This window comes from Cervus canadensis, chromosome 20 (assembly GCF_019320065.1).
Source record: "Cervus canadensis isolate Bull #8, Minnesota chromosome 20, ASM1932006v1, whole genome shotgun sequence".
Classification (NCBI taxonomy): Eukaryota; Metazoa; Chordata; class Mammalia; order Artiodactyla; family Cervidae; genus Cervus; species Cervus canadensis.
In genome coordinates, this window is record NC_057405.1 from 27037193 (window position 1) to 27058953 (window position 21761).

The following is a 21761-nucleotide window of genomic DNA, read 5'->3' on the forward strand; positions in this document are numbered from 1 at the left end:
TCGTGAGCTCATTGAACTACCTTTCAGACATTTCTTGTAGCTCATTGAGTTTCTTTATGACAAATATTTCGAATTCTCAGTTAGATTTCAATATTCTGTGACTTTAAGCTTGGTTTCTAGAGAATTGTCATTTTCTTTTCATGATACGATGTTATACGTTTCTTTATAGCGCTTGATGAGTTGTTTCACCGCTGGGACATTTGTTGCATGGACGCCTTTGTACTCGATTCTAATGACTTAATGGATTAAAAAAATAGAGACATTGCCTCCATTTTCCTCTAGGTGGCGCTATGTCACAAGTTTTTGATTTCTCTTACCTAGGCCTCTGCTGATGATTAGTAGTTCAGTGGTGGACTCTGCGACCCCATGGACTGTAGCCTGCCAGGCTCGTCTGTCCACGGGGATTCTTCAGGCCAGGATACTGGAGTGGGTTGCCATTTGCTTCTCCAGGAGATCTCCCTGACCCCTTGCCTAAACTGCTTCTGCTTTTATTTGAGAGGCTGCCGTTCCCACTCCCCACTGCCTGTCAAAGCTCTCGCCCTGTGGCTGCTTGTGCCGCAGGGGTTACCAGCTGCCGGTGGTGCTTGATCACCACCTGGGGCTCTGGAATGGTGAGTTTCCCCTCTGCACACAGGATCCCCTGAATCTCAAGCTCCACCCCTGGAGGGAAGAAGTGGGTGACAGGGAAGCCGGGGTCGCCCCAGCTCCTCTAGAGTGCCCTATGTTACAAGGTTTTCAAGTTCCACCACTGAGAGTGGGGTAGGGGCAGGGATCCCAAAGTCATGGGCACCTCAGTGGCGGAAAAGATGTGATCTCAGTCTCCACGGCCGCTGCTGCGCAGTTACCGCGGGTAGAGCTGTGGCCAGGAGGCTGGAGTCGTGTGCGCCGTCCCCATGCTATTGCCAGGTTCTCTGAGGTTGTGGGCTCAGCTGCCATATCTGAAGGCCAGAATCAAAAGAACCTCCTCCACCATTCACCTTCTCTATGGTCCACCCACCTCTACCTATACAGATTGATGGAATTCTCTGGCGTCCTGGTATGTTGGGCAGAAGCACCTTTGATGTTTTGCTGGTTGTAGGTTAAAGGGGAGAGAGAAAGCAAGTTCCTCACTTTGCCATGCTACTGACATCACTCTCTCAGAGACTTCTGTGTCTGCCTACCTTCTCTTGTCCTTTTTATCTTTCTACTGTACCCTTATCTTGGTCTTTTTCTCTTTGTTGCACCAACACTTCATTCTTCCCTTTTGCTTGTGTGAGTTACCTGTTTGACACTTTACCCAACTTTCCTTGCTCTTAACTTATGTTTACTCTCCGATTTCCTTCTCCAAACCAAATGGGAAACTAGAGTGACAGTCTTGGTTTGGGAGTGTGAACCTGGAACTGCTAATAACTCCTTTGGGATTTCTGAGATGGTCATGCAGCCAGAGTCAGGAGACAAAGACAGGATGATGCTAAAAGGCACAGAGTCAGGTAGACAGGATGTGGGAAGTAGGAAGACAGTGCTCTAAGGAACTTCCTGATCACACAGACCTACAGAGCAACTTTTTTGAACATAGTTCCCAAAGCCTGGTTTTAGGGTTTAAAAAAATATGTTTAGGTTAAACACCATCAACCATCATTTAAATCTTCCCTACCCTCTCTAAATTTGCCTCTTCTGCCATCTTGCTCACAGATAGCTGATACTTTGGAATGCAAATTGATGAAGCAATTTTGCTCTAAGTAATAACACATAAACTACTTGCTTTTTTAGGGCTTCCCTGGTGACCCAGATAGTGAAGAATCTGCCTGCAATGCAGGAGACTTGGTTTCAATCCCTAGGTGGGGAAGATCCCCTGGAGAAGGGAATGGCAATCCACTCCAGTATTCTTGCCTGGAGAATTCCATGGAGAGAGGAGCCTGGTGAGCTACAGTCCACAGGGTCGTAAAGAGTCAGACGTGACTGAGCTACTAACACACACACACACACACACACACACACACACACACACTTGTCTTTTTTGGTTTATTTTTCCCCTAAATAGGAACCTACTAATTATGTTCTACTTGAAATAGTACACCTATGAATATATAATTTTGTATCTACTTTGCAAGCAAACACATTGGGTTACACATTTCTTGTAAAGTCATACTAGATTGGTGAGCTCCTGGGTATCAGTAATTATATTTTGCTACTAGTTCTCAAAACTTTTCTTGGACTATGCCCTATTGAATAAGGCAAATAATTCACCAGCCACCTATTTCACATGGCTTTTATTTACTAGAAGAAAACAACAAAGAATTAAGACAATAAAAATAAAACAAGGGAAATTATTGAAGAGAGAAATCTAACAATAATTCTATGAATATTTGGTAGCAATTGATAATCACCAATAGAAGAAAACACTTAAAATTTACTGATAAGAAAAGGCTCATCCTCTGACATTATGGAAAATCCTATTACCTGAGACTTTGGGTGCCAAGTATGAGTTGTATTGTTACATGATGCTTGGTGTCAGAATCCTTCATAGACTTCAAATGTGGTGCCCCAGTAAAGTCATGCTCTAGTTTCTGTTTATAGATAGCCACTGAAAGTGAAGTGAAAGTCGTTCAGTCACGTTCAACTCTTTGCAACCTCTGTCCATGGAATTCTCCAGGCAAAAATACTAGGTGGGTAGTTTTTCCCTTCTCCAGGGGATCTTCCCAACTGAGGGATAGAACCCAGGTCTCCTGCATTGCAGGTGGATTCTTTACCAGTTGATCCACCAGGGAAGCCATACAACTCATTTAGTTGCTTACTACTAAGTAGCCCTTAAGCCTTTAGTTCTTAGGATAGTAACCAGCACATTGTAGGTAGTCAGTAAATAGTTCTGAAATAAATAAAAGAGAAAGTGAATACATTAAAATGAACAACTCTGGAATTTTGAGTCTTTTCTGGTGAGAATCAGACAAAAGATTTGGGCTGTGTGTGGATTTTATTTTTAGGCAAATTTTAACTAAGTCAGGAAAAAATACTAAATTATAATGTTATTTAAAATTTGTACCAGGTTAGGTTCCTTGGGAAGTGGACTCAGAGATGGACTTTAGTATGCAGGACTCTATTAAGGAATAGCCAGGAGATCAACTTGTGATAGAAAGGGAAGGAAGCTGGGATTGAAAAGAAGGAAAAGTTAAGCTGTGAGGCCAGTTGACTATTTGCATAGTGTTAAATACCATCTGTATGCTGACAGTTTCCAAGATTTTAACTCGCCAGCCTAGAACTCTCCTATATATCATATTGCCTATTTAATATATCCACTTGAATGCCCAATAATCTTCTTAAACTCATAATTTCCAAAACCAAATGGGATTCTTTTTACTCTCCCAAACAACTTCACCCAAAACCTCTCTCATTTCATTTACTAGCATTACATCCTTTTAGTTCAGGTGAATACTGTGGAGTTGTATTTGTGTGCTAATTGTTACCCTACATTCAATATGTCAGGAAATTTCCATTGAATTTTTCATCAAGGTATATCCAGAATTTGCTGACCTCCAAGGTGGGAACTACTATCATCTCCTGCCTAGATCACTGCAAAAACCTTTCACTGTGTCTTCTTGATTTTACTATGTTCTCAATAAGGTGGCCAGAGTGATTGCTTAAAATATGGAATCTAGAAAAATAATACTGAAGAATTTATTTACAGGGCAACAATGGAGAAACAGACATAGAGAATAGACTTACGCACGTGGGGAGAGGGGAGGAAAGGGTGAGATGTATGGAAAAAATAACATGGAAACTTACATCACCATGTGTAAAATAGAGAGCCAACGGGGATTTGCTGGATGTCTCAGGAAACTCAAACAGGGGCTCTGTATCAACCTAAAGGGGTGGGATGGGGAGGGAGATGGGAGGGAGGTTCAAAAGGGAGGGGACATATGTATACCGATGGCTGATTCATGTGGAGGTTTGACAGAAAACAACAAAGTTCTGTAAAGCAATTATCCTTCAATAAAGTCAAATTAATTAAAAAAGAGAGAAAAATATAACTTAATTTTTGCCATTTATTCTACATAAAATTCTGTAAAAGCTTCTCAATTTTTTTTACTAGAGAGCAATTCTGCATATATATATATATATATTTGGGCCACTGAATCATCTTGGGTAGTTGTTTAAATGAAAATTACTGGTTATAACCCAGCAATCTCTCAAAAGTTCTCTAGGCATAAGCTGGAAACCTAGGAAAATTTCAAGGAGGAGATAGGACTTAGAGGGAAAAAATGGAAGAAGATGAAGAGCTTCTGCACTTTAGAGGAAATGGCAGGCTGTTGTTTATAACCTTCCTACAGATATAAACAGGTAGATGTACGTGCTGGGTGGTCCCAATCTATCCACCATTGGTTGGATCTGAGACTCTGAAGATTTGCAGATTTGCCAAACCACATTGTCAGGAAAACTGTACCTTCACGACATTGATGAGTGCTATCCTGATGCAGGCCATCAGTGTACCTGTAGGTCCTTGTAGGCATTCTTGCTCAGTCCTACGCTGGGAAAAGCACACTGCTAGGGTTGTGGTCCCTTTGGCTTTGAGAACTTGGAGGCCCAACACAGCCCTGCTCTAACAAGCCCACTGACTTGTCACTTCACATTTTAATATCAACTAAATAAAAACCAAAGGCTATTTATCCTCCTGCCATTTTAATTTCAAGAAAAAATGCTTTATAAAGCCTTGGTATTTATAGGTATCATACAACATATGATTTAAGTTGTAAAACTTGTAAATGATAGCTATTGAATATAGTGTATATAGTTCAAACTATTGGGTGGATTTGATATCATTTTTGTTTCCTTAACATTAGAAAATATATAGATTAGAAATATTAAGAAATTGCTTTCCCTTCCCTTTGATTTCTTTTTAAACTGTTTAAAATAAAATGAAATCTATTGGATATTCCACTCCTATACATTCTCTAGTTTTATTTAGATTTACCACAGCCATAATTCACATGAGCAACACATGTTGTTCTGAATATCAAGGAAATGCAACTTCTGAATGTGGTCCATGAAGCAGTTGAAAGTGCTTTGCCTAGAGATACTCCTCAGAGAAAATTGTGTGTTCCTTTCCCTTGAAAATGACTCCCCAAAGAATGCTGACATTAATATACACAAGACCCATTAACAAAGTCCACACTTGAGGATTCTTTAGAATAAATCTAACAAATGTTGGGTGACTAGATGTAGAAATCATCACAATTAAATAAATGTAGATAGAAACAATTTTCTTGACTACATTTTGAAATGCATTTGAAATACATTTGACTACATTTTGTAGTCAATACATCTTGACTACATTTTTTAGTCAATACATCTTGACTACATTTGAATACATTTCCAAATAATTAACTTTTTCATCAGTAAAACAATTCTATAAAGGAGTACTTCAAACATTTATTTCTAAGTTAATAACTTACAAAAGTTTGAAATGTTACATACTAATAAAATGTTATAGTAAATAAGGAACATATATCCCATAGTAAGGTCTCATGTAGAATATTACTTATGTATTTAGGACTAGCCTTTCCAATGTTATTTGAAATATTTAGCTTAATTCTATTACTAGTCATTCAGCAGTATTTCATTTAATATATTTTTTTGTGAATTAGTGAATTTTTAAAAACTTATAAACTAAATTAATGGTATAAGCATTTTTCTAATTAAACCTTGAACTCAGTGAATTATTAATAAATAAACCTAATTTGTTTTTCTGAAATTCTATACGTAAGGAATATTCCAAATAACTAGAGATTGTATTGATTTCTCTGTAGATTCTAGAAGCTTACTTTACTTGAGAGTATTTTTTTCTCCCCTCATTGTAAAAGCTTTTACTTTGGGGGGAAAAGACCTTTTTTATTGTAAACTATAAGATATAGCAATATATTAAAAAAGAATATTAGTATAGATTTCTGAGTATAAGCCAGATGCAAAAACTTAAATTAATATCATAGAGTCTAATGATTACACATAAAGGCAAAACAAGCTGTCTTTGCAACTGCTCATCACTGTGTGTGCTGTGTCCAACTCTCTGTGACCCCACGGACTGTAGCCTGCCAGCTTCCTCTGTCCACGGAATTTCCTGGCAAGAATCCTGGAGCGGATTGCCATTGCCTTTTCCAGGGATCTTCCTGACCTAGGGATCAAACCTGCGTCTCTTGTGTCTCCTGTATTGACCAGCAGGTTCTTTACCACTGTGCCACCTGGGAAGCCACTAGGCTTGAGGATCTAGACCTAGAAATAGTGGTTCTGCTTCACAGTGAATAATAATCTTAACCAATAACATGTTAACTCCAGTGGATCAAAGGACAGATGGATAGGAACCGTCATCTTGTTTTCTAGGATCAGACGCTGGGTAGAACATCTTAAAGAAAGACCAAAGTCAAAACAGGACATTTCACTTCCTTCCTCTTCTGACTTTGCAGAGCAATATGACATTCCTGGGTAGAGAAGATCCCCTGGAGAAGGAAATGGCAACTCATTCCAGTATGCTTGCTGGGATAATCCCAGGACAGAGGAGCCTGGCAGGCTGCATTCCACGGGGTCGCAGAGTCGGACGTGACATAGCAATTGAACGACAACAACAACGTGACTTATTCACATGACTGTACCACATTCTGAAATCTTTTAAAACCATAGCAGTAAACTCCTAAATGCTTTTGACTTACATGTCAGAAGCATAGAGAATAAATCTTGACGAGAAAATTTAAAGGGTGTGACTTGTATGTTAAAATACAATAACAAAGTTTAGCACCACTTCTTCTTGTAGAACCTTTTTCAAAGAAATTCCTGTTTAAAGGAAATGTCTTGCACATAAGGTTAGGGTTCATCAAGATTAGGGAGTTTTTCTGCACGTAAAAACTACTGTGAAGGGACAGCATAGTTTTGAGTGTCAGGAGATTTAGGCCCCGTAACTAGACAACACTGGCTTATTAATATGTCCTGGAGATACTCACATCCGTCTCTGGGCCTACATGGCTTAAGAATTTCCTTCTAAGTGTATTATTTTGGGGATTCTAAGTTATTTAGAAAACAATTTTTCTAAAATGTATATAAGATTTATAGGCTATTATTAGAGAACTTCTTAAAGACTGATTTTATTTTAAGGGCTGGTGCACTGGGAAGACCCAGAGGGATGGGATGGGAAGGGAGGTGGGAGGGGAGATCAGGATGGGGAACACATGTAAATCCATGGCTGATTCATGTCAGTGTATAGCAAAAACCACTACAATATTGTAAAGTAATTAGCCTCCAACTAATAAAAATAAATGAAAAAAAAAAAACACACACCAAAATATTTCTTTAAAATAAACGTGTGTGTGCATGCTAAGTCGCTTCAGTCTTGTCCAACTCTTTGCGACCCTTTGGATTGCAGCCCACCAGGCTCCTCTGTCCATGGGATTCTCCAAGAATACTGAAGGGAGTTGCCATGCCCTCCTCCAGGGGATCTGCCCAACTCAGGGATCAAACCCGTGTCTCTTAGGTCTCCTGCATTGGCAGACAGGTTCTTTACCACTAGTGCCACCTGGAAAGCCCAAAATAACTATATGTGCATATAACAGAAAAAAAGTCCTTGATGTAAATATGTCAAATTAGCTTTCAGTACTAACCAATTGGAGGAAAGCATGGAAATTATTCTTGGGAAAGATGGAAAAAGTTAACTCATTTCCTGGAACTGAGAAAAAGTACTTGATAATGTTTATTTTCAGATAAACAGTTGAATAGTTGGTTAAGAATTCATATGGTATTAGAAACTTCACAGGGTATTTGCCAAATTATTAACATTTTTCCAACTTTCTGTCTTTTATGCTCCCATTTTCTGCTGTAATTTCTAAATCTAGTGTCTTGAAATTTGATTTAGTAGAAGACTAGATAAAGCATAGTATACTATGATTCTGAGAAGAGATGTAGTCCTGAATATATAGAGAACACTATCTGTTGCTACTAAGAGAATTACTAAAGTAAAATATCCATTTGCCTTTGTTATATATTTTTATTTTTTAATTGTTGTTTTCTTATGAAATCAATTAGTGATTGTTAACAAATGTTAACATCCTAAGTATGTTTATGGTAGAAAGTAAGAACCCTATATATACTCAGCTTCTAGAGAAATCTAGGAAATTAGCAGTCTTCTGTACTTGCCTCCTAGAATTTTGCTCTATGACTATATTAACTCACACAGTATGTTATGTGATCATTTTTGTTGGGCCATGGGAACAGGTGACAGATAATAATTGTTTGGGGTTGCTGAAAAAATCTGAGAAGTTCTTGAAATTGGGTAAATATGACAGAGACAAAAACCAGGTACTTAGAGTTTATGTTTAAAATACTTAAATATTAAATAATAGCTAACATTTACTGAGCATTTACATTTTATTATGTGCAGATGTTGTGCTAAGTACTGTATATGACTAATCTCTTTTAATCTTTACTACCTCTAGAAGGGAAAGGTACTAATAATATATCCTCTTTTATCTTACAAAGTTGTCCTTTGCAAACTCTGCATTTCACTACTGAGGAGCAGGATATGCCAGTTCATGTAGCCAGAAGACATGGGGCAGCATCTACCTGCCCTCCTGTCGGCCTCACACTCAAGAGTTCAGGGCTTCTTTGTTTCCAGTTCTAGTCCCCTTTGGCAATTCACAAAGTTCACCGGTCTTGTACATTTCATTTTCTGAGTAGACCTTAAATGTCCTCGGTTGAATCACCAAAGCCTAAGATCTCTCTCCAACCGAGTTTGCATGCCTAAAGCTCAGATGTTTCCCGCTATTCCAAACAAAACAAGTTGCTCAGTAATTTGATGCCATCCTTGGCCTCCAAGCCTTTCTGTACTCATGTCTTCCTTTATCCCTGTCCTCCTCCTTCCTCCTATCTCCACCTACCACAAACCTATTGACTCTGCAAGGACATCCCAATTACTAAGTCACTTACTAAGCATTCTTTGGCCATTTTGATGAAAATGAACTCTTTTTCCAAATTCCTACAGCATTTGACTTTAATTCTCATATGGTACTTATTAGAAGCTTTAGGATAGTATTCTTATTTTACAATGATTTGTTCATGCCCTATTTATAGTACTTATGTTCATGCCCTATGTATAGTCTAGGTTCAAGTTTTTAGAGATAGCATCTCAAAAATCACCTGCTGGTCTACCAAGACTATCTTACTTGCAGGTGTTTGATAAAAAAAAAACTTGTTGAATTTCACTTCCTACCCCATAGGTACAGAACACTTTAGGGTCAGTAAGTCTGAAGTAAAGAGGAATAATCTTATATTAGATCTTATTTTGTGATGCAAGAAGAAAAGTGAATGAAGGGGGAGATGAAGATTGAACTTCTGTAAGGAAATTACTCTTCTAGAGCTCTATGTCTGTGAGCTAAACTATATTGGCCTGAGACAATAAGGAGAAAATATGAGAGATTTTGTACAGGCATTAATAACATGAGTAAAAATAGGAACAAACATAAGATGGCATGATTCCCCCATATTGTATTCATGGAAGTAACAGGATGCAGACACTAGGGAAGGTTTGTGCAGAGAGGCCAGGAGTGATGCCCAGCCATTCTGAGTTATAGGCATGAATGACTATAAAGAGCAGGTGATCAAAAAACTGCTCTAGAAAAAAAGTGCTCTCTCTGGTGCAAGATGCAGTCTGAGTTGAAGGTCTGGGATCGTCTTATATCAGTTAAAATCGAGTGCAAATTGTTTCTAAATGCAGGATCTGAATGCTTTAAACCATAGTATATTAAAATTGAAAGACATTTCAGCAGTCTTTTAAAGCCTAGGCCAACAGCTTTGATTCACTGGCCAGGCCAGAGAGCAGCTTTAGCATAGCTCAGGCCACTTCAGTTGACAAATGAGAGTCCTATAACAACTGAAAATCTAGAAATTGAACATATAAAGATGGTACAAACTCTGTCCTTTCACTTGATATGAGACAGACATATTAACAGATGAGTTAAAAGAAAAATAAACGTGATGAAAGCAGGGAAAAAAATGCTTGTTGTGGGATTAAAGAATTAAAATCTGGCTCTAGCTTTGGGATAAAAGGAACTGATGCGCAGGAAAGATCCCTTAGTGAGGCAAGAGGGAAGGGAGAGGGCTCAACCACTAAAAGAACAGTACAATTGTTAAGAAGAACAGGATATGACAAAGGCTGGTTAGCACCTACTAGGCTCAAGATGGCAGAATATTCAACTTCCAATAGACCTTTAGCCTCATTATACACTATAATACATTATAATACATTAACATCTAAATGACACAACTCACCAGGGCTATCACAGTTATGAAGCTGACTATAAATGGCCAAAAAGTGGGCAGTGACCCAATTCCTGAAAATCTCTATCCCTTCTCCGGAAGTTAGAATATTCTTCGCATTCACTAGCCTACAAAACTGTTGGTTATCGTTCAGTCACTCAGTCATGTTCAACTCTTTGCCTCCCCACCCCCCGCCCCCCATGAACTACAGCATGCCAGTCTTCCTCATTCTTGATCATCTGGTTAAAAATTACCCACCTATAAAAACTAACCACTCCCACATCTCTCGCCTTTCCCACTTTTCTAGAAGACCCCAGGCCCTGGTTCCTCTCAGCCTCTGAGAGAGCCCAAACTCTGTGAAGTGTGTATCTCTCTAAATAAATTTGCTTTCATTTTACTGTGGCTTATTCTTGAATTCCTTCCTGCAGGAACCCAAGGACCTTCACTTGCCTGCTGATCCCAGGGACTCACTGGACACCTGGGACGTGACCATCCTCTCACACATCAGTTTTCCTACAACATTAGGAGATCTGGCACCTGTATTGGACTCTAAAGTATTAACAGTAAGCACAGAAGCTGAGGAAGGAGGGACAGACAGGGGGATATTGTAGGCAATCTTGTGTAAGTGCACTATGAAATGCAAAGTAAAGAGGGCGGACAGTGGGCTTGAGCATCGGCAAGAGCTGTGGCAGGCCAATCTGCTATGCTGACATGCCTAGGTGATGCTCTGTGGTGACAGGGAAGCCTTGGGGGGCTTTAATCTTGCTGATTTATATTTCAGGTATCTTACTTTGGGGGCAATAAATAGAAAGTGCCCCATGCTTGAAGTTTTCCTTCAGTCTGGGGCAGTGTCTTCTGCAACCGTTTCCTTTTTCCCTGGCTCTAGTCCATGAAAGGTGCCCAGCATAAAGTGGATGTTGGATGCAATCTGACAGAATGCAACCCACTGTCCTTGAAGTGGTACGGTGTTTTTGTTAGTTGCTTTGATTTGTCTTTGTGCCAGTGGAAATTCTTTCATATCACCAAACTTTTCTTTCTACCCTCCTTTTTTCTTTCCTTCTTTCTTTTCTTTTTATTTTGAATTGCATTTATTTTTTACTGGTGTAATGACACAGAGGCAGATAGACGAAGGAGTAAGTACTGTTTCTTAATCAACTATCTCTGGACAAGAGTGCAGCTATGACATCAGTGTTTGGAATGAAAAGTCTCCTTAATCAGGAAAACAGAGTGACCTTTTCTGTTTTTATGATGGTAATGTCTGAGAGGCATCATGTTTCTCTTGCAAAGCCCTAATTTCTAGCTTCTTTTTCAAAAGTGAAGTCTGTTTTATTCTTTTTTAGTTTTGAAACTTAAAAAAATATCATCCGAACATTGTTAGTATTTCATGAATGTGTGTGTGTGTTACAGATAGGGGATTTCCTTTTAACAACACCAACATATTGTTGGTTGAACGTTGAGTACTATACATGTGGAAAGAAATTATGATACTAATGTCATTTCCTGAAAGTGACTAATAAATATAACAGAAAGCAAACTTTAAAATAAATATATCATTTTACATCTATCATCTTGAGATACTCATACATTCAGGATGTGGGTTATAAATTATAGTCTTCTTACAGGTAAAGAAGTAGAATGAGGAAATGGAATCTTTATCTCTGTAATATGAGAAGAGAAATAAAATAAAAAAATAATGTGTTCACTCTCTTCTGAAGAACTTGCTCATTTGAGAACACTGGATCTATTTTCTATCCAGTAGGGAGCACTAGAATCCCATGATGGTGTTCTCATAAGATTGACACCTCCAAATTGCCAGCACATGCTTGTTGATACTGAACCATCTCATTTGGGTCCTAGCTGAGTAAGGGCCATTTAGAACATTGGCCTGATGTACTTTCATAAATGTCACATTCCTTCTCATACTTGTTCTTAATGTTAAGTAAAACTTTTATGTATCAATTTATATGGATGTTTATTTGGACACAAATGAAGACATGTCAAACTTGTGGTCAATCACCATTCTTTAAAGATCTGTAGGTACATAAACCATTATGGTTTTGGAAGAAGTTGCAGATATGGGAAAACTCACAGTATGAAGGTAGGGAAAGCAGGATTCCTGAAAGAATACCCCAAGTGCCACTAGTTAAGCAAGCCTCATAATTACCAGTAGCTAATATGTGACATTCTGATGGCAATATTAGTGAAATACAGGAATCTTGACTGGTAGGTAAACTAAAGAAAAATTAAACTACGAATTACCAAGAGGAGGTGTTGTGAAGGGATAAGTATGTGGGGTTCTCCAGACCCCATATTTGTTACCCTTCCTTTCCTCTTTCAGTGTTTCCAGTGGGGATTAAAATATGGATGGATACTATCTAGTCATACAGAAAGAAAGTACGTCTACATTTTACCAACTTTTTTTCTAAGTTATTTGTGGTTTTGATTGTTCTTGTAAAACTTTGAGGGCAGACACTTTCTGCTTTTCAGACGTGTGTTCCCAGAAAAGAGTTCTGAAGGAGGCATTTTGAAAATGCACACACTGTACTAGTTCCTATTTAGCCTCATCAACAGAAACCAATCTGCAACTGAGCAAGTGTGACTGGAAATAAAGAATTAGATGTATTAGGAAAGTGTCAGAATAAATACCTTCAGAAAAAAAGACTACTTTCTGGACACTGAAAAATTGGTTCATCTTTCCTTTTTATAAAAACAGTGTACACCAAGAGTAGATTTAAAGAGTATGCTAAAACATTGTCTATGTTTATGCATCAATGACACCATTTATTCATCATCAATAAGGCATAGAACTTAACGTGCTTTTTTTCCAGTAGTGATGTTGTCACAAGGGGCTGCATTCTTTGATTTGGCCATCCTTACGACCACAGTCATACACTTTAATTGGTAGACAAGAGGTAGGCATGTAATTTGTGGCTATGGAGCAAACTGGAGCTAACTACCCCACGTGTGGTGAGCCTGACTGTCAGCCTGATCAGCTCTGCGCTTGCCAGCTGAGCTAGCGTATTATAGCAACCATTGTTACAAAGGATTTAATCACCTCTAGTAACAACTTCTTGTACCTTCTTTCACAATATACACATTTATTGAAGTTCAAGGTTTGTTACTGAGGAATTAACAATTAGTTTTGAATTAGGCTATAGCCTTTTCATCAAAATATCCATAGGCCTCAACAAATGAAATAAAAACTATTTTTTTGACTAAGCTTGCAGATATCTTTTTCCATCTATTATGAAATTCACTAAAAATTTGGATGATCAGCATGTCAGGACCATCCCCTGATGTAGGAAATGTTAACTTGCTCCACTATTTTTGCCTGGAAAATTCCACAAACAGAGAAGTTTGGCAGGCTGTAGTCCATGGGGTTGCAAAGACTTGGACACAGCTAAGCATGCCTGCACACTAGATGTATTAATTAAATTAATTACTTCTAAAATTATAATTTAGTCTTACCCTAAGTTGATCAGTAAGCATATTAGTTTCATTTTAGAAACAATAAGATATACATACACACTGTCATATCTGTTTGTGTTTATACTTGAATGAGACCTTCGAATAGCAACAAGAACTAGGACTTTAAGTTAGGAGATCTGGTTCTAATCCTGTAGTCTACAGTTCTGGGCTCTTAAACACTGTGCTTTCCTCTGCATGAATAAGAAACCATGGTCAGTATGTATAGAAATAGAGCACATTGGATCCTAAGTATCAGGGGTGACAAGGAGTGGCTTTGGTGACTTTCAGCTCTTCGTCATCCCCGTCATTTCCATCAGTCCTTCAACCTACTATTTGATTTACATAATGAATATTTCCCCCTGGCTTTGTTTTAAGTGCTATACACATGAAGCCTCAAAATAAGTCCCATAACCCCTCATTCCAATCAGATAACTCTGCTAAGCCATTTCTACTGAGACATAAGTCTGAGGATAAAGCTGATGTTAGAGTTCAAGAAGCAAGGCTATAGTCCCAACCTCAACTGGGGGTTAGAGTCAAGCTCTGGGGCCACCATCCCATCTCAGAAGAAGAGAAATCATCAGTCTTGATGTGAAATGACATGGATCTAGGTCAGGTGGGGCTCTGGGACAGAGATAAGGACTAAAGTCAAAAGACATTTCAAGCAGAGAGACGGGGTGGATCTGGGGTATATGAGAACATGTGGCACAGTAAGAGACAAGCAGGAAGGTGATTGCACGTATCATAGTGTGTGAAGGGAGCCATTTTGTGGAGGAGAAAAATGAATCCAGCTGTAGATATGTTGAGGCCTGGGTAGTCTCATGGTATCTTAGAACATTCTTTAGATATCTTCTGACATGGGTTGAAGTGCAGGTCAGAGATTAAACTGGAGACATAGATTTAAGTATAGATGAAATACAATGCTACTCATCTTATATTTTCTCTACTACTGTACTTATAATTCTCTTTACTCCTTTAACAGAAATGGGGGTTGGGATTTTGCAATTACCTGCAGTTCAGTCTATTACAGTGTTTTCACAGTTGACAATGTTCCCCATAACATAGATCTCCTACATTTGAAAGTACATAAGCATGCAGATGATTCAAGGAAATGTGTTTCCATCACTTTAGAGCAGGCTGTGCTATTCTTTTTTTTTTCCATTTATTTTTATTAGTTGGAGGCTAATTACTTTACAATATTGTAGTGGTTTTTGCCATACATTGACATGAATCAGCCATGGACTTACATGTATTCCCCATCCCGATCCCCCCTCCCGCCTCCCTCTCCACCTGATCCCTCTGGGTCTTCCCAGTGCACCAGCCCCGAGCACTATGGACACCTTATCTTCGGCAAAGGAGGCAAGAATATACAATGTGCTATTCTTTATACCCTCAGAAGTTAATGCAAAGGTTTGTGGCATGTCTGGCTGGTACTGGAAATTTAATGGAAAGAAAATCTAAAAAAAAAGCTAAGCAAATCTCTTTTACCTGTTATATAGGCAGAGCAACCAGATAAAAGAAAGGATTTTTAAGGTTTCCCAACAGCAATTTTTGCCACCATCCAGATGTGAGTATATTTAATCTTCTCCGAGAGTTTATATTTTACATTTAAATGGTTTGAATATCTTGTTTACTCTTTCCAGCAACTATATGAGGAGCTGGACTATGTTACAAGCAGCGTTCTAGGAGCTAAGGATATAGTGGAGAATAGGGCAAGGAGGTAGATGGGCAAAATATATGTGAACCAATAAACGGAAGGTGATTTTAGATAGAGTTAAGGCTGTGAAGGGGAGTTCCCAGGTGGCTCAGTGGTAAAGAGTCCACCTGACATTTCAGGAGACACATGTTCAATTCCTGGGTTGGAAAGATCCCCTGGAGAAGGAAATGAAAACTCTCTCCAGTATTCTTGCCTGGGAAATCCCATGGATAGAGGAGTCTGGTGGGCTACAGACCATGGAGTCACAAAGAGTTGGACATGACTTAACAACTAAGCAGAAGCAGCAGAAGGCTGTAAGTGTGAGATGGGGTATTACGACAGAGGGTTAGAAGGATGTTGGGTTTCAGTTGGATGGGTAATCAATGAAAAGGTATGTTTTGCAATCAGAGCTGAAAATAAGAATGTATTAACAATATGAGGACATGGGGTCAACATTCCAAGGAGAGTGAAGAGCAAGTGAAAAGACTGAGAAGCGAGGACAAAGCATGGACAAAATCTGCCATTCATGGAACTTAAGGAAAGACAATGTGGCTGAAGTGACGAGGAGAAGAGAGGCAGGAGAAATGCCTGGGGAGGTAGCAGGAGACACGTCAAGTGGGGTCTTGTGGGCCACAGGAGAGTATTTGGACTTATTCCTTGTGCAGGGGGTATTTATGCAAAAGAGTGAGATGATCTAATTAGTCATACTCTTTGTGGTGATACTGCTGTTTTTATGCATGTGTACATCTATATTTCCATTTTAATAAAAAGTTAAGCAGTTTCTAGGTTCTAGAACTTTCTGTTAGGTTATCCCAACAATAAGGTAGAAATGTACACATTCTGGTGTGTTAAAAGGTATGCATGAAATGTGACAGATCCAAAGTCCTCAGAGACCGTATTCACTCGTACTTGACTGCAGGGTTCATTGACCCAGCGAGGCTGTGTGGGAGACGGTACAACTTTCCCAGGCAGATTAGTATCACAAAGGCAGAGACAGGTCAAGGTAAACATGTTTTAATTGTATTGCATTGTTGACCAATCTCTCTCAAACATCCAAAGCCATAAAATGGGTGTTTTGAAAACTATAATCTGAACCTGAATATGAATTAAAATATTTTGTAAAACTGGCTCTTAAAATGTGTGGAACTTAAGTGTTGGGAAAACATTGTTAAGTATTTTCATTTGATTTATCTTCATTTAGATGAACTGTAATATGACTTTCACAAATGACCTGACAGTATCTTCCCCTTGAAAAACAATAAAAGACACACTACCCTTAGCAAAACTTTTTTTTTTTCCTTTTGCATTGGGTTAGGGTTGACATCTTACAGTTTGGGGAATGATGCTTTCTCTTTAAAAACAAAGTGCTGAGATTGTAATTTCTTTTTGTAAATAGTGAGAGGGTTTTACATGTTCATGACTGTAATGAGGATGAGTAGGTTGTATAAAGGTGTATAATGGGGCTCCTGGATCTTAAAGAGTCTGCTTGGTGGCCTCCTTGAGAAGAAAGAGTCTTTGTGGGGGCCATTATCTGACCCTCTTCAGAAACAAGATCCTGGGAGTTTTATTTATGGAGAGTTCTTTACCTGGATTCTCAAGAATCTAGAGATGAAAGGATGAAGGGAAGAAAATGACTCTTCATTAAGCTCTCTATTTCTCATAATAAACTCAGAACTGACCTTAATGGAATCCTAAAGGTAGCACAGTCAGAGCAGTCAGAAGAGGTTTACACCACAAATAATGTCTCCTAGATTTTGTATGCTCAGCTAGAGGTTTTGCTTCATACATGTATTTGTGTTGTTTATGTACATGTATGCACATTCGATTCATTATTCCCCAGTGGTTATATACTCTGAAATTGCTGTGGACATGGAATTAGTGAATCCTGAAGCATTGCTCCAACAGGAAATACAGGATTAGGTTCACATGAACTTCTGGTTACTTTTTGTCAGCTGATCAATACTTGACTTTTTTAAAGTGTGTTTTTTCTGTTTAGACACCTTTTAAAAATGCTATTGGTTCATTTACACTGAATGATATTACATTTGCCTTGAATAAGGTTTGCTGACACCCATATTTTTCTCAAAAGGTACATGCATGGCAGTCTTTCTGCTCTTGGAAACACTAGACTGCACTGTGGCACTACTCTTGGTGTCCATTTTAAACAAGGAAATCACCAACGAAAAGCAAGAAAATGTTCTGGCAGAAGGGCCAGGTGTATGGATTTTGCCATTACAAATAAATCTTAGAGAGGAGATGAATTTGCAATATGGAGTTCTTGAATAATAAGGATTATGTGTGTGTGTATATATATGTGTATATATATATATATATATATATATATATAGCTTTTGCTATTGCTTTCGAATTTTCCATTAGCACTGTGTAGGGAAAAGATCTTTTTTTTTTTTTTTTGACACTTTCTCTGCAACATTTTCCAAGAGTAATACTGATAATGACTGTTTGAATATATTATCTGATGGAAAATTTTCATCTTCACTTGGAAATTGACATTTCCTTTTTTCCAACCAAAGTGAAAGTGTCAATTGATCATGGAAAGAATAGCCAGAAAGTGTCAGCTTCTATCAGCAAACGGACAGAGCATGCTAGTGTCTTTTTTCTCATAACCCGAGAGAGAAGTTCAGAAGTGTCTTAGGTAGATTCTCCTAGCAGAAAATGTTGCTCAGTTGTTTAGTCACTGAGTTGTGTCCGACTCTGAGACCCCATGAGCTGCAGCATGCCAGGCTTCCCTGTCTTTCACTATCTTATCAGTTTGCTCAAACTCATGTCCACTGAGTCAGTGATGCGATCCAATCACCTTATCAGTGTCTTTTCCAATGAGTCAGCTCTTCACATCAGGTTGCCAAAGTATTGGAGCTTCAGTATCAGTCCTTCTGATGGAATACTCATGGTTTATTTCTTTTAGGATTGACTGGTTTGATCTTGCTGTCCACGGGACTCTCAAGAGTCTTCTCCAACACCACAATTTGAAAGAATCAGTTCTTCAGAATTTATGAAAATGGGAGCATATTAATTCCCACACATAACTATTGAGAATAGAATGCAACTGGAGACAACCTGCTTTTTAGCTTGGTGAGTTTTTTTTCCACTTGAAATACAAATATGATTTCATCCTCTATAAATCAATAAAAGCTTGAGTTGGTCATATTTTCTAAGCTTTGTAAAAAAAGAAATTGCATCATAATAGCAGTCTTCAGATAAATAAGAACAGTTCATTCCCTAATGTCAGCATTTAAACCACAAATTGAATGTCAAGACCTTAAATTGTTGCTTTCATTTCATTGTAAAGTTATGAAAAAAGTCAGAATGATCCAAACCAAAAAAAAAAAAAACAACCTTTGAACACTACATATTCAATTGTTTTTATCAGGATAGTACATGGAAAAATTCTTAGGAAGAAAAAGTTGATGGAAACATGTAATCTTGACTCATACATTTGAAAGTTAAAACCAACAGAGAGCATAATAGCCAAACATAATTCCATTTTAGTTAGAAATGACCATCACTTTGTAGGGCCATTTAAATAGAAAGCTTGTACCCGAAGCCTGGTGTGTGGGAAAGACCACTGAGTGACTTTCAGTTCAGTTCAGTTGTTCAGTTGTGTCTGACTCTTTGCGACACCATGGATTGCAGCACACCAGGCCTCCCGGTCCATCACCATCTCCTGGAGCTTCCTCAAACTCATATCCATCGAGTCAGTGATGCCATCCAACTATCTCATCCTCTGTCATCCTCTCCTCCTCCTGCCTTCTATCTTTCCCATCATCAGGGTCTTTTCAAATGAGTCAGTTCTTCACATCAGGTGGCCAAAGTATTGGAGTTTCACCTTCAGCATCAGTCCTTCCAATGAACACCCAGGACTGATCTCCTTTAGGACGGACTGGTTGGATCTCCTTGCAGTTCAAGGGACTCTCAAGAGTCTTCTCTAACACCACAGTTCAAAAGCATCAATTCTTTGGCACTCAGCTTTCTTTATAGTCCAACTCTCACATCCATAAGTGACTACTGGAGAAACCATAGCTTGGACTAGACAGACCTTTGTTGGTAAAGTAATGTCTATGCTCTTTAATATGCTGTCTAGGTTGGTCATAGCTTTTCTTCCAAGGAGCAAACATCTTTTAATTTCATGGCTGCAGTCACCATCTGCAGTGATTTTGAAGCCCAAAAAATAAAGTCTCTCACTGTTTCCATTGCTTTCCCATCTGTTTGCCATGAGTGATGGGACCCGATGCCATGATCTTAGTTTTCTGAATGAGTTTTAAGCCAACTTTTTCACTCTCCTCTTTCGCCTTCATCAGGAGGCTCTTTAGTTCCTCTTCACTTTCTGCCGTAAGGGTGGTGTCATCTGCATATCTGAGGTTATTGATATTTCTCCCGGCAATCTTGATTGCAGCTTGTCCTTCATCCAGCCCGGTGTTTCACATGATGCTCTGGTTTCTCTTCAGACTGACTTTACTACTGCTGCTGCTAAGTCACTTCAGTCATGTCCGACCCTGTGTGACCCCATAGACGGCAGCCCACCAGGCTCCCCCGTCCCTGGGATTCTCAAGGCAAGAACACTGGAGTGGGTCACCATTTCCTTCTCCAATGAGTGAAAGTGAAAAGTGAAAGTGAAGTCGCTCAGTCATGTCCGACTCGTAGCCACCTGATGGACTACAGCCCACCAGGCTCCTCCGTCCATGGGATTTTCCAGGCAAGAGTATTGGAGTGGGGTGGCATTGCCTTCTCCATCAGACTGACTTTAGAAGAGCAGAATTCCCAGGCCCAACTTGGCTACTAATTAGAGGTATGCACTTGGGTTGAATACTTAGCACCTCAAGTTTTGGTTTCTTAGCAGTAAAATGTGGAATTTGTACTATAAAATCTCCATGATCTCTCTTGGTTCTAAAATTTGGGGGGAGCTCTAGTAAAAAAACATCTAGAGTAGACATTTATTTGAATTTCAGAAAATTGTTTAAAAATTGAATGTGAATAAAATGAAGTAACAGAGTAATTATAAAAAAAAAACCTATATCTGTTGTATAATTTATCATAAAGCCAGAGCATTTTTTAGACGGATGCTACAATAATTTAAAATACATAAGCTTTTGTGATATTTATTAACTAAAGAAAAATTATTATAGTTGTAGTCTGATAAAATAGTTCTTTTTAAAAACTATTAAAAAACAAAATTATTTTTACAGTAATATTTTACACATATAAGCAGTATAAAATAATGATTCATATTGCTCATTTTAATTTTAAAGATTGTATAAGTAGTTATTCAAGAACTTTAATCAGGTTTTTAAAAAATCCATATCTATCTCAAAACTATGTAACTGGGATTTTCCCAATGAATGTAATTTTTCTTACATCATAGGCTTATTATCTTTTATTCATGAAATTGCTCAAAGTTATATTTGTGGTTAATAACATGAAAAGCTTTCGTACTTTAGATATTTCTCTGTATAATCTTAATTGAGAAAATATTTTCTCTACAAATACCAAGTTACCTGGAAAGTTAAGTGCATATCTTGCTAAATATAGGACATTCTCAATTCCAATTTTATATTGAAGTATGTAAATATATCAGTCAAAATACAGATGTTGTTTTCATTTCAAACTTTTATTTAGTTATCTCAGCAATTATTTTTATAAGGAAAATCAAAGTAAATGTCAAAAATCAAAGTAAATGTCAGATGCTGCAAAATCATAAGCATACACTTGTATCCAGTGAAATAAGGGGACTATATAAAAAGATTTCTCCAAAGAGAAATTATAAAATTTCAAAATTAAATGTTGTACACTTTTAAATTGTTATCGTTTGATTAACTCAATTACTCTTGTGCTTTTATAGGAATAAATATTGATGTCTTCTCAGTTGCAAGCTTGATTTACAATAAAAGCAATTCACTAAAATCATTAAAAACTTTCTTGGTACTCTATTTGTTGAATAATTTAACTAGAAAATTCCAGATAATTTCTACACAGTAGAAGTATAAAGAACTCATTTATAAAATGTTTTTTATGAATTGCAGGATATGTTGACATACAGAATAATCCTTTAAAATTCCAAACATTTAAAAATCTGATGATAAGTAACAGAAAGTAAAAAGTGCTTTTTGGCATGCTAAAGAAACTTTGTATTCAACAACTGTTTTGTAACAAAATTTTGAGGTATAGTTGCTCTATAAAAATATATAAAAATGTTAATTTTGACTATAGTTTCCATTTATATTGACAGAATCATGTTTGAACAAAATTGTAAACTGTATATATACAGCAATCAACTCTAGGTATATTCTTGATGCTTGTGTTTTTTAGTAAAAAATAG

At 37.9% G+C, this 21761-nt stretch overlaps 1 long non-coding RNA gene across 2 annotated transcripts in view; it reads left to right on the plus strand.

Annotated features, from left to right (window-relative positions):
• LOC122422643 overlaps positions 1-18514 on the plus strand; it is a 92918-nt gene extending 74404 nt beyond the window's left edge. Inside the window, exons 1-3 of one of the 2 annotated variants that reach the window (XR_006263927.1) lie at positions 481-611; positions 10695-10829; positions 18354-18514. This is a non-coding gene — a long non-coding RNA (uncharacterized LOC122422643). Of the gene's footprint in view, positions 1-480; positions 612-10694; positions 10830-18353 lie in introns of those variants that run through there. The other variant, XR_006263926.1, reaches the window with a different exon arrangement.
• The last annotated feature ends 3247 nt before the right edge of the window (positions 18515-21761 follow it).